We start from the raw sequence: 12047 nt of genomic DNA on the forward strand, positions 1-12047 counted from the left end.
GATTGGCAAAATAGTAGAGTCACTATCACCATCTTATGTCAATGTAGTTATTGCATGGTAAAAACAATGAATTCTTGTTTTATTGTGGTATTTTGAAATTCTAACTACCGTCATTTGGGGTCATGATAATATCTCTATTCAGAGCAGTAGCATTTGTTGTTATTTGATGTGTCTCGTGTGGTGATTCTTACACTGAATACTGGAGACATATTTACTGCTACTTGTCCAATTTGAAATTGATTTAAAGCCTCTAAGTTCGTACTGGGAAAAACAAAATTCTTTGGAACTCCATTGCTCACTTTAAAGAGCATAATTTTCAATTAGCCTTCCAGTCTTAGGTTGGTTTAAAGACGTTTCATGTCAGATATCTGTGGCCGTTTAGAGCAGCTCCCAGGTGAGGAATTTACAGTGGGGAAATCACACCCGGGGGTGAGGAGTGGACAAAGGCATCTCTAAGCCGGCATTCCTTGTGTAGTGTCCAGGCATTTGACAAATGGGCATTGAATGGTCGTTTGAATCATGTATTTTCTAGGCTCTGGAAATGCAAGAGGGAAAGTTGGAGAATCCTGCTCAATACAGGATTATCAGCTGAAATGCATCTCCTTCCTAACCCAGCCCTTGGTAGTTCTTTGGAGCTCTGAGCAGAGAGCAGCAGTTCATGGGTAACATGGGAAGGTTTAAAGATCCTTCAGCAAAGATGTTGTGGAATGGTCAGAGTTAACCATGGTGGTGTTCAGTTCAGTTCCTGGGGCTTCCATTTCCTCCTGCCTTCTTTGGAAATCATTTCCTGGTGTTCTAATTCTGTATCTTGCCAAGTAGCAAAAATGTGGAGGAAAACCCCAGAAGTAACTTGTGGTTAAGTTTCAAGTTTTCTGGCTTTTATCCAAACACTCATGAGCTTCATTTGTGTTCACATATAAGAAAAGCCAACCCGGATCTCCTAATAATGCTTTATTTAGTGCTTAAACTTTAATTGCAGGGTACAAATGATACCATTAGGAACCGATATCAATACTAATGCCACCTATATTATTATTTACTCCGCTGAAAACTAAGCTTGTTGAAATATATTTATTAACACTGCACCCTAGCACTACACATTTAAAGCTTAATTCTGTGGCTGTTCATGAATTCTCAGCATACTGCAGTGTTGAGGCTTCCTAGCTTGAGATAAGTTCATTATGAAATGGGAGTGATAAAGTGTGTTAGGGCATATTTTTTCCAGGTCACAAATACAAGCTGGTTTATGCAAAGGATGAAGCACCCTTTGTGTAATTTTCGTCCCTTTAGCTAACAAACAGTTAAATTCAGCATTTATCCTTTGTCCTTAGCATTAAAATGTACCTTATTCATTCGGTAGATTTCTCTTTCAACCATGGCTATTGTTTGTCACTAACAGCTAGCTTTTGTGAAGTTAATAAATGTGCATAATAAGGACATAAAGGTATGGAGAAGTAATACTGTAATCCTTTTGTTTGGATAATCAGTCTAATGTATGCAAATTAAACCTTATTAGTACTAGGGTTTTGTGTCTGCTTATCAAAATGTGCCATTTTCATGAAAATTGGAAGTCCATTATATAAAGTTATTATTAACAGTCATTTAGGAATTATATACGGTATGCAAATTAAAGTTGATTACAACTAATTAAGGGCTTTCTTTGTTATTTGACCTTGTCTGCTTTTTATGTAAATATGTTTCTTTTGGTCTGGCATATTTTTAGACTCAGAAAAGTATATTAAGACAAGTTACATTATGTAGTTTTTAATATATCTTTGTGTTGCCACTGTCTGTGCCCCTCATTTTCCAGAGGCACATATGATATGTAAAGCCATGTATCTTATTTCACTGGGGATGGTTCTCTAGGTAAGTGGAATTTCCGAAATAGAAAACAATGAAATTTCCAGGCCCCTTCAATGAGTTTAATGGAAAGTGAGCACAAATCCAGTATAACATATAAACAGTTTTCATGCCAGAATACCCTTTTTTCCACTATTTATTGACTTCAGTGAGTCTTGGGTTACAGGTTTCCAAACGGAGCTAAGTAATAAATGATCATTACTGGCTTATAGGGTGTCCCGCAAAACCGAATTGTTTGTTATCTATGAAAGCATTCAGCTAAAGATAAGTGACTTCACCACAGAAAATGTAACAGTCTCAGTACCAGTGGCATTTAGGAAGAATTGTGCACTCCCTGTAAAAATGAGGAGTTTCTCAGTGGGTGAGGAGGAAACATTTGAAATGTGACTTTTAAACACTTATTAAGTTATATATTTCCTTCAGTGCAGTTATTCTAGTTGTTTTCTGTTAACAAAGAAGCTTGTTACAGTGGCTGGAGCAAAGCATCCTGGGGCACTTGGTTTAATTGCACGACGGAAGAGATCTGTTAATCAATAGCTTTTCAAATGCCTTGAAGTATACTGGTAAGAAAAAGAATGTGAAGATAAACAGTCCAAGAAAAGAGGCCAGAATATTGCAAGAGTGGAGAAAAACAAATAGTTATCTAGGTATTTAAAAGGGGCAAGCAAGAAACTAGGAACAACATCACCTTTGAATTCATCCAAATTTTGAACATTTTCTTTTATTTTTTGACTTTGAACAACAACAGTTTAATCTTTGAAAAATGCCATTTGAATGCTTATAAAGGGATTGAAAACAAAGTTTTAATTGAAGTATAATATACAAACAGGAAAGTACACCTATCATAAATATACAGCTTGTTAATTTTTCACAAACTCAACACTCTGATATAACTAGCACCCAGATCAAGGAGCAGTACATTAACAGCACTCTAGAAACTCTGCTTTTTCATAAACCAGGTGACAGTATATGTGCAGGTCTGTTTCTAGACTTTTTTGGGGAAAATTGACATCTATACAATCTCAAGTGCGCTAATCTATGAACATGGTATATCTCAGATAAAGGGGACTCTGTTGTTTGTTTGTTTGTTTTTGAGACAAGGTCTCACTCTATCACTCAGGCTGGAGTGCAGTGGCACAATCATAGCTTACTGTAGCCTCAACCTTTGGGCCCAGGCAATCCTCCCACCTCAGCCTCCCGAGTTGCTGGAACCACAGGCATGTGCCATCACATCTGGCTAATTTTAAAATTTTTTGTAGAGACAGGGGTCTCCCTATGTTGCCCAGGCTGATCTTGAATTCCTGAGCTCAAGTGATCCTCTCACTTCAGCCTTCCAAAGTGCTGGGATTACAGGCGTGTGCCACTGTGCCTGGCCTAAGGGACTGTTTATGATTCAGTAACCTCCCTGGAAAATACAGGAAAATCAAGAAGAGAGAGGCTAAGTTCAGACATTTTTGGGGAAGTTTGAGGGTTTCTGCATTGATGTTCCACTTTACTATATCCTCTAGGAGGGATGTAGATGTGTTCCCAGGCTTCATGGAGTGGTTATAGCTTCCATGTGGAGCCTCCCATTTGCCAGCTACCATACTCTTTCATCATCTTTCCCACTGCAGGTGTTTAGTGTCTTCCTCTTTCCCAGGGCACCCTCCATCATTCCTTGCCACCTTTGCTCCAGTTTCTTAGCCGAGAGTTTTCAGTATTATGCAGAGCATAGTGCCTTTGGTAATTTCCACTTTTGGTGCAGAACTCTTAGTGAACACTTTCTTCCCTATTCCAAAAATAAGCAAATTTGTCCTTCTCAGGGTCAAAATATGCTTTGCTAAAAAGTATAAGCCACTGTTTTGTGTTCATGTTTTTTTTTTGACATCAAGTTTTTCTAGTAGTTCCAGACATTTTTGCCCCCTTGGCAAGGCATAGGACATCAGAATTCCCATCTCCATGGAAATGGAAAAACAAACAAACAAAAAACAGTTCTCATTTGCACCATGGCTCAATAGGTAGAAATGGAAAAAGGATCTCATGATGCTGGCCCCACAGATAATACAGACTGTGTCTGTATTGTACCACAATAAAGGGGCTGTTGTGGTGCAGCTTTCTGCCTTCTAAGAAGATCCTCTGCTCTTGTAGTTGTTGAGTGTGCCTGGAGAATCTTCAGAAGGTTAGCAAGTGCCTGTGTAAGCAAGAGAGAGAAGACTGAAAGGTAACCCAGGAAATTCTTACAGTGGTGCACGGAGAAGGAGGCAAACGCCAAGTCTCTAGTTTGTCTTCAGAACAATGTAGAGAGATACAAATACAAGGAGAGTAAGGATGATGCCCCCTTCTGTCAGGCGACTGGATATGTAATCAGCACTTCCTTTCCCACGTCCTGACTACCTCTGAGGCTGGGAATGGGAGATAAGGATGCAAAACACTCCCCCCTGGTCCTCAGCAAATGGGTAAAATGGGCTGGGCTGACCACAGTTGAGCTGTAGGAGCCCTTGGGAACTGGATCCCCCAAAGTCACCATTTTGCTTTAGAAGGTTTATTTTACATTTCTTAAAATAACACGGTAAAATTATAGGCAACACAAACAAGATTCAAGCTATATTAGTCTTTTAATTCAGGCAGAATTTAATGTGTAATTAAGATTAATTATACCATAATGGAATTGTAGACACATGATTATTGCATCATATTCCTTGCAGACATGCATCTTGCTTTCGCATCATTCTGGTTTCTCAGATTGAGAAGCGTGCTGAGAAGCAGAGCCAATGGAATCCGGCTGCATTTGCAGGATGTGTTTGCTACAGGGTCGTTTTGGAAGTTAATTTTTGCCAGTGTTCATTTCAGAATAATTGAAATATGCCCAACCATGATGGCCTTTTAAAAATATCCTGCTTTTTTGTTTGTTTTGAGAGAAAGCCAACCTTAAAATATCTCCATTAGAAAAAAAATCTCCATTAGAAGCTGAAAGGATTTGTGTGTGTTGTTAAGTTTAGGAAATCACCTGAGTCTTTAGATTGTGTGTGAAGGTAAAAAGAATTTATTTCCCACTCATAAATTCAAAATATGGGAGGAAATCTGGAAATGTTCTAGAATAGGCCACTTCCTGAGTCAAAGGGGATGATGGGATAAACCTTTATAGACAGTTTTGACTCTCCTATTTAAAAGAGAAAAAGAAATCCAAAGAAGAAAATTCCATTATATCCTATAGCATATTATTTAAGTATATAACAAATATGGCAACTTTGAGTCAATACTTAAATCTGTGTAAATAGACTCAGAGGGTTTTTTCAGCTTCATATTCTTGGCTGTTATTTCAACTGTAAAAGGGAATGATTCTCAAAAGTGAATAATACACAGATCTTTAATCACTTAATTATACACTTTTTATTATGGAAATTTTCAACATACATATTCAGAACCTTTTAAAAGAGAAAAAATTTATTGGAGCCCAGTGTTGACCTAAATTATTTTTATTATGTGGTAATATATGATCAGTTATAACTCCTTCTGCTTACAGCTTTAATACAAGTATAAAACCAAATCAAGCAGCATATAACCAGCAAATATATACCCTGTAACATTTAAATTAACAATATTAATTTAGAGCAAAAGATTATGTTGTTTTTCTGGAAATACTGTTTTTAAAAATTTTGGTACAGGGTCTCATTCTGTTGCCCAGGATGGAATGCAATGGGCAGTCATAGCACACTGCAGCCTTGAACTCCTGGGCTCAAGGATCTTCTTGCCTCAGCCTCCTGAGGGGCTAGGACTACAGGCACGTACTATCACACCTGTCTAATTTTTTATTTTATTTTATTTTTTGTAGTGATGGGATCTCGCTATATTGTCCGTACTGGCCTCAAACTTCTGGACTCAAGCAATCCTCCCATCTCAGCCTCCCAAAGTGCTGGAACTGCAGGCATGAGCCACCGTACCCACCCTGGAATTACTTTTTAAGCCTACCTATATTCTTTTATCACTAGGTCGCCACAATCCAAGCCATTTTACTCTGGCTGAAATGATTATAAATCCGTCTGAAAATTAGAGCACTGAAATAGGATAGTAACCTTTCATTATAAGGCAGATTGTCCAGGTTATCCAGAACATCCATTAAGATGACCATCTAAATCAGGAATTAGCAAACTTTCTCTGTAAAGGACAGGACCTGATAGTAAATACCTTAAGCATTGAGGGACATACAGTCTTTCACAACAACTCAACTCTGCCATTGTATTGTGAAATTGGCTATAGACAGTGTTTATGTGAATGGGCTTGACTGTGTTCCAATAAAACTTTATTTACAAAAACAGGTGGTGGGCAGGATTTAGCCATAGGATAGGAAGGCATTCGCCAACCCCTGATCTAAATGAAAATATAGAGTTAAAAAATTGTGGAAATCTTTGTAGGCCATTTGAAAAGTAATACATACTCCAAATTTCTGGGAGATTCTGTATAGGTGGGGTATGTGTGAGTATGTGTGCATTTTCAATTAGTTTTTCAAAAATTATGCAAGTAAAACATCCTCATTTTGACAAGTGAAACAATTCAGAGATACATTAAGAAGTGTTATTGGCTGGGCATGGTAACTCACGCCTGTAATGTCAGCACTGTGGGAGGCTGAGGCAGGCGGATCACCTGAGGTCAGGAGTTTGAGACCAGCCTGACCAACATGGAGAAATCCCATCTCTACTAAAAAAACAAAATTAGCCGGGCATGGTGACACATGCCTGTAATCCCAGCTACTCGGGAGGCTGAGGAAGGAGAATCGCTTGAACCCGGGAAGTGGAGGTTGTGGTGAACTGAGATCCCGCCATTGCACTCCAGGCTGGGCAACAAGAGCAAAACTCCGTCTCAAAAAAAAAAAAAAAAGTGTTATTAATCTTTCACTCCCTCCATTCTCACTATCCTCAGATAAAAATATTAATAGCTTAATTCACAATTAACACTTTTCTTTATGGGTAGACATATCTATAAAAACATTTAGGTTGTTTCTCTGCTCTACTCCTTTGATGGGTTGTATTAGTCCATTTTCATGCTGCTAATAAAGACATACCCAAGACTGGGTAATTTATAAAGGAAAGAGGTTTAATGGACTCACAGTGCCACATGGCTGGGGAGACCTCACAATCATGGCGGAAGAGCAAAGGGTCATCTTCCATAACAGCAGGCAAAGAGAGGATGTGCAGGGGAACTCCCCTTTATAAAACCATCAGAGCTCATGAGATTTACTCATTATCACGAGAACAGCACCAAAAAACCCACCCCCATGATTCAATTACCTCTCACTGAGTCCCTCCCACAACACATGGGGATTATTACAATTCAAGGTAATCGGCCGGGCGCGGTGGCTCAAGCCTGTAATCCCAGCACTTTGGGAGGCCGAGACGGGCGGATCACGAGGTCAGGAGATCGAGACCATCCTGGCTAACACGGTGAAACCCCGTCTCTACTAAAAAAAATACAAAAAACTAGCCGGGCGAGGTGGCGGGCGCCTGTAGTCCCAGCTACTCGGGAGGCTGAGGCAGGAGAATGGCGTGAACCCAGGAGGCGGAGCTTGCAGTGAGCTGAGATCCGGCCACTGCACTCCAGCCTGGGCGACAGAGCGAGACTCCGTCTCAAAAAAAAAAAAAAAAAAAAAAAACAAAAAACAAAACAAAACAAAACAAAACAATTCAAGGTAATCTGTGGATGGGGACATAGAACCAAATCATATCATGGGTCTTCTACAAATGTTTCTCAGCATTAAAAAAAAAAAAAAAAGACAATATATCATGTATCAATCCAGGCCAATAGACATAGGTCTGTGTTTTTCCTTCAATTTCTAGCATGAAAAATCAAAATAACAGTATATTGAATACCTATATAACCTTGGTCTAGATTTATTTATTAACATTTTACTATATTTGTGCTCATATTCTTCCTCCCATTCGTCAGGTTAAGCCTTGCAAAATTGTAAATACTCAACTGTTTTTGATCTTAAAAATGACAGTTTGATACAGTGCAACCTAATATTTTGTCCTGAATCATTTGAGACAGAGTAAGTTGGACATTATAATGCTTCACCCATAAATACATCACATGCATTGCCTAAAACTTAAGGACTTTTTTGTATATACCCATGAGGCCATTATCACATCTTAGAAATCAGTAATTCCCTTATAGCTTATATTCAGTTTATATTTAAATTTCCCTCATTGTATCTGAAATCTCTCTTTTTTTTGGAGACAGAGTCTCGCTCTGTGGCCCAGGCTGGAGTGCAGTGGCACAATCTCAGTTCACTGCAACCTTCGCCTCCTGGGTTCAAGTGATTCTTGTACCTCAGTCTCTTGAGTAGCTGAGATTACAGGCATGTGCCACCACGCCTGGCTGATTTTTATATTTTTAGTAGAGACAGGGTTTCGCCATGTTGGCAGGCTGATCTCGGACTCCTGACCTCAAGTGATCCACCCACCTCAACCTCCCAAAGTGTTGGGATTACAGGTATGAGCCACCATGCTGGGCTAAAATCTTTTTATAGCTATTTTTTAAAGAATCAGAATCCAATAAAAGATCACACATTACAATTCATTTTATGTCTCTTAAGTCTCTCTTAATATAGAATAGTTCCCCATCTTTTTTGTTCCTTACTCTTGACCTTGGCAAGAGACCAGGTCAGTTGTCTTGCAGAATGCCCCACATTCTGTATTTGTCTGATTATTTCCTCAGGGTGTTGTTTAACTTGTTCTTCTATTCCCTGTGTTTCCTGGAAACTGAAAGTTAAGTCTAAAGGCTTGGTTAGATTTAGGTTTGGATATATTTGGCAAGAATAGTTTGTAGATGATTCTGTGTACTTCTATTGTATAACGTCAGGAGGTGTGTAATAGACTGTCCCACTGTAAGTGATTTGATAACTTGCTTAAGATAGTGACCACCAAACCTCTTCTGTTATAAAGGTATGTTTTTCCTTAACATTCTTTTAAGATAAGTGTAATGTTACATTGCATAGTCTGTTTATATGAATAAATATGAATAAACAAGCTACAGTTTATTCAAGCATTTCTTTCTTTCTTTTTTCTTTCTTTTTTGTTTTTGTTTTTTTTGAGATGGAATCTGACTTTGTCACCTAGGCTGGAGTGCAATGGTGCGATCTTGGCTCGCTGGAACCTCTGCCTCCTAGATTCAAGCAATTCTGCTACCTCAGCCTCCCAAGTAGCTGGGATTACAGGCACGCACCACTATGCCAGACTAAGTTTTGTACTTTTTTAGTAGAGATGGGGTTTCACCATGTTGGCCAGGCTGATCTCAAATGCTGACCTCAAGCGATCCACCCATCTTGGCCTCCTGAAGTGCTGGGATTACAGGCGTGAGCCACCACGCCTGGCCTTCAAGCATTTCTTGATTGGCAGACATTCAGTTTGTTTCCTTTTTTTTTTTTTTTGCCTCTGAATTGTATCATGAGCAATCTTGAATTTAAGTGTTCTGAAATATTGGTGTTTGTATTTCTGTGGAATAGATTTCCCAATGTGGGTCAAGAAGCATGTAAATTTTTAATTTTGACATTTATTTATTAATTTGGCATTTAAAAATTGTATTTGGCATTCCAAAATTTCCAAAAAATTGGTAAAATTTCTATCAACAGTATGCGAGACTGCTTGTTTCCCCAAATCTTCAACGTTATTGGATATAATTACCTTTTAATCCCCATCCCCCAAGTCTGATGGGTAAAATCCCATATTTTATTTTGCATGTCTGTGAGTACTAATGAGGCTGTGCAGCCTATTATATAATTTTTTACTCTTTAGATTTCCTCTTCTATTCTTACTCTTTGCCTGTTTCCCCCAATATTTCACCTTACTTATGGTTATTTTGCTATATAAAAAAATTAAGATTTAAAAAATGTAGTCACATATGTCTGTCTTTGCCTTTATGACTCCTGGTTCCTGGGTTGCCTGTCTGGTTTCAGAAAGTCTCCCTACACTAAGATAATATAAAATTATCCTAAATTTTATTTTATTATTATTATATTTTTATTTTCTTTTTTTCTTTTTTTTGAGACAGAGTCTCACTCTGTTGCCCAGGCTGGAGTGCAATGGTACTATCTCAGCTCACTGCAACCTCTGCCTCCCAGGTTCAAGCAATTCTCCTGCCTCAGCTTCCTGAGTAGCTGGGATTACAGGTGTCTGCTACCACACCTGGCTAATTTTTGTATTTTTAGTAGAGACAGGGTTTCACCATGCTGGCCAGGCTGGTCTCGAACTCCCGACCTCAGGCAATCTGCCCGCCTTGGCCTCCCAAAGTGTGGGGATTACAGGCGTGAGCCACTGCGCCTGGCCTCTATTTTTCTTTATTACATGATATGACAAAGTCTAGTTTTGCTTCCTTTTAAATAGCTAGCAATGATATCAGCATTGTATGTGAAATAATTCATCCTTTTGGCAAAGATTTGAAATTCTACCTTTGTTGAAATGTGAATTTCATGTGGAAGAATAAATCACTGCAAGTTGATTACCTGTATATTTTTAAAGTGAAAAATAATGAAGTCTTATCTCAAGATTAAAAATTACTTTTAAAATACTAAAATGAAAACAGGATGGCATAGAAATAGATAAATCAGTAGAAGAAAATGGAGAGTTCAGAAATAAACTGAAACATATCTAAGAACTCACTACATGAGCAGAAATTCCACAAAAATGGAATTTCTATGAATTCACATTTCAACATGTATATGTACATGTATAATATATTTAGGAGAATTTCACATTTTAATAGTGAGATGTATATATGTATAAATGTATATATGTTTATGTACATGCATGAATATGTATTGTGTATATAATACATTTATGAAGGATTGACATATTATTAGCCACATGACATTGAAATGATAGCAAAAGAGAGACTTGATCTTGGTGAATTTCTTCCCCAAAATACTTTCCCCTCACCAATGATGCCCAAAACTCAGAAAAATTGAGTTTTAGCCCAGAAGACAAAATTAATAGATTTGGGTGTCATTGTAGTGTAGTTTTCTTTTGAATGGTAAAAGATAAAGTGTTTTTCTGCCTGCTATGGGAATAAAAGTGTATCAGTGTATTTCTGTAATGTGTCAGTAATGTATTCCCAGGTGTGCTTGAAAACTTGTCTAGATACTATTAATATCTTAGTAAATCCATTTTCATCTGTCACACTATAATGTATCCTCTCTGTGTCGCCCTCAACATACAAATATTCATTTTCTCTCTTCAAATTAGAGGCTTTTAGTAAGGGTCAAATACCATTACAGTGAACTCTGCAGGTGTGTCAAATACTTCCTGTATCATTTGGTGTACGATAGAAATTGCCTTCCCGGCTCACATACCCTGTTGTTGCTCCAGTTGAGGGGCTGGGGATGAAACAGCGTGGATTCACAACCCTCTCAGGCAGCCAGAATTTCTGTCATCAGCAGAGCTTTTCCAATTCCAGCTGCTTGACCGTCAGGGCCACTGACCTCAAATAAAGCACTCAAGAGCCTTAGATAGGGATTTAGCAGGGGAGGAGTAAGCTGGATTGGTTAGGAAGTGATATGAATGTTCTATTTGAAAGAGACATAGATCTCCAATATGGGGAGAAAACCAAGGACTCTGGGTCCACTCACTGTACCTGGGTCTGAATCCCAGCTCTATCACTGCCTTGACATGTGGTATGTCAGCATGGGCATGTGGTATGCCAGCTTGGGCATGGGACTTAAACCACTCAGTGCCTGAGTTTCCTCATCTACAAAGTAGGGATTAAAATGGCACTAGAATCATAGGTCAATTGTGAGGGTTAAATGACCTGACATATGTAATGCATTTGAAACCATGCCTGGCACACATAAGTACTTTATAAGTGTTTGTTATATTTTTATTATTTGTTCTTTGAGGGAGAAATTGAACACAGAGGCTGAGATTATAAGGGAAAAAGCAGAGAGGAGGCAGGTGTGAAGGTCTCAGATAGGTGGACAGCTTTAGAATAGGCTTCTATTCCAGGAGAGAGATAGGGCACAAAGCAAGAAATTGAGATAGAAGTACTGTTGTATGAGTGACTACTTGAAAGGATTAGGGAAGAACTGAAATGTCTAGAGTTGTGTATCCCCAGTTATAACTGTAGTCACTCTGGGTCCTGGGCCAATAGCAGCATAACTAATTCCAGACCTCACCTGCTGAGGTTCCAGCCAAGATTGGCTGAGTTACTCAAAATGAAGGGCA

Source organism: Macaca mulatta, chromosome X, assembly GCF_049350105.2.
Source record: "Macaca mulatta isolate MMU2019108-1 chromosome X, T2T-MMU8v2.0, whole genome shotgun sequence".
Classification (NCBI taxonomy): Eukaryota; Metazoa; Chordata; class Mammalia; order Primates; family Cercopithecidae; genus Macaca; species Macaca mulatta.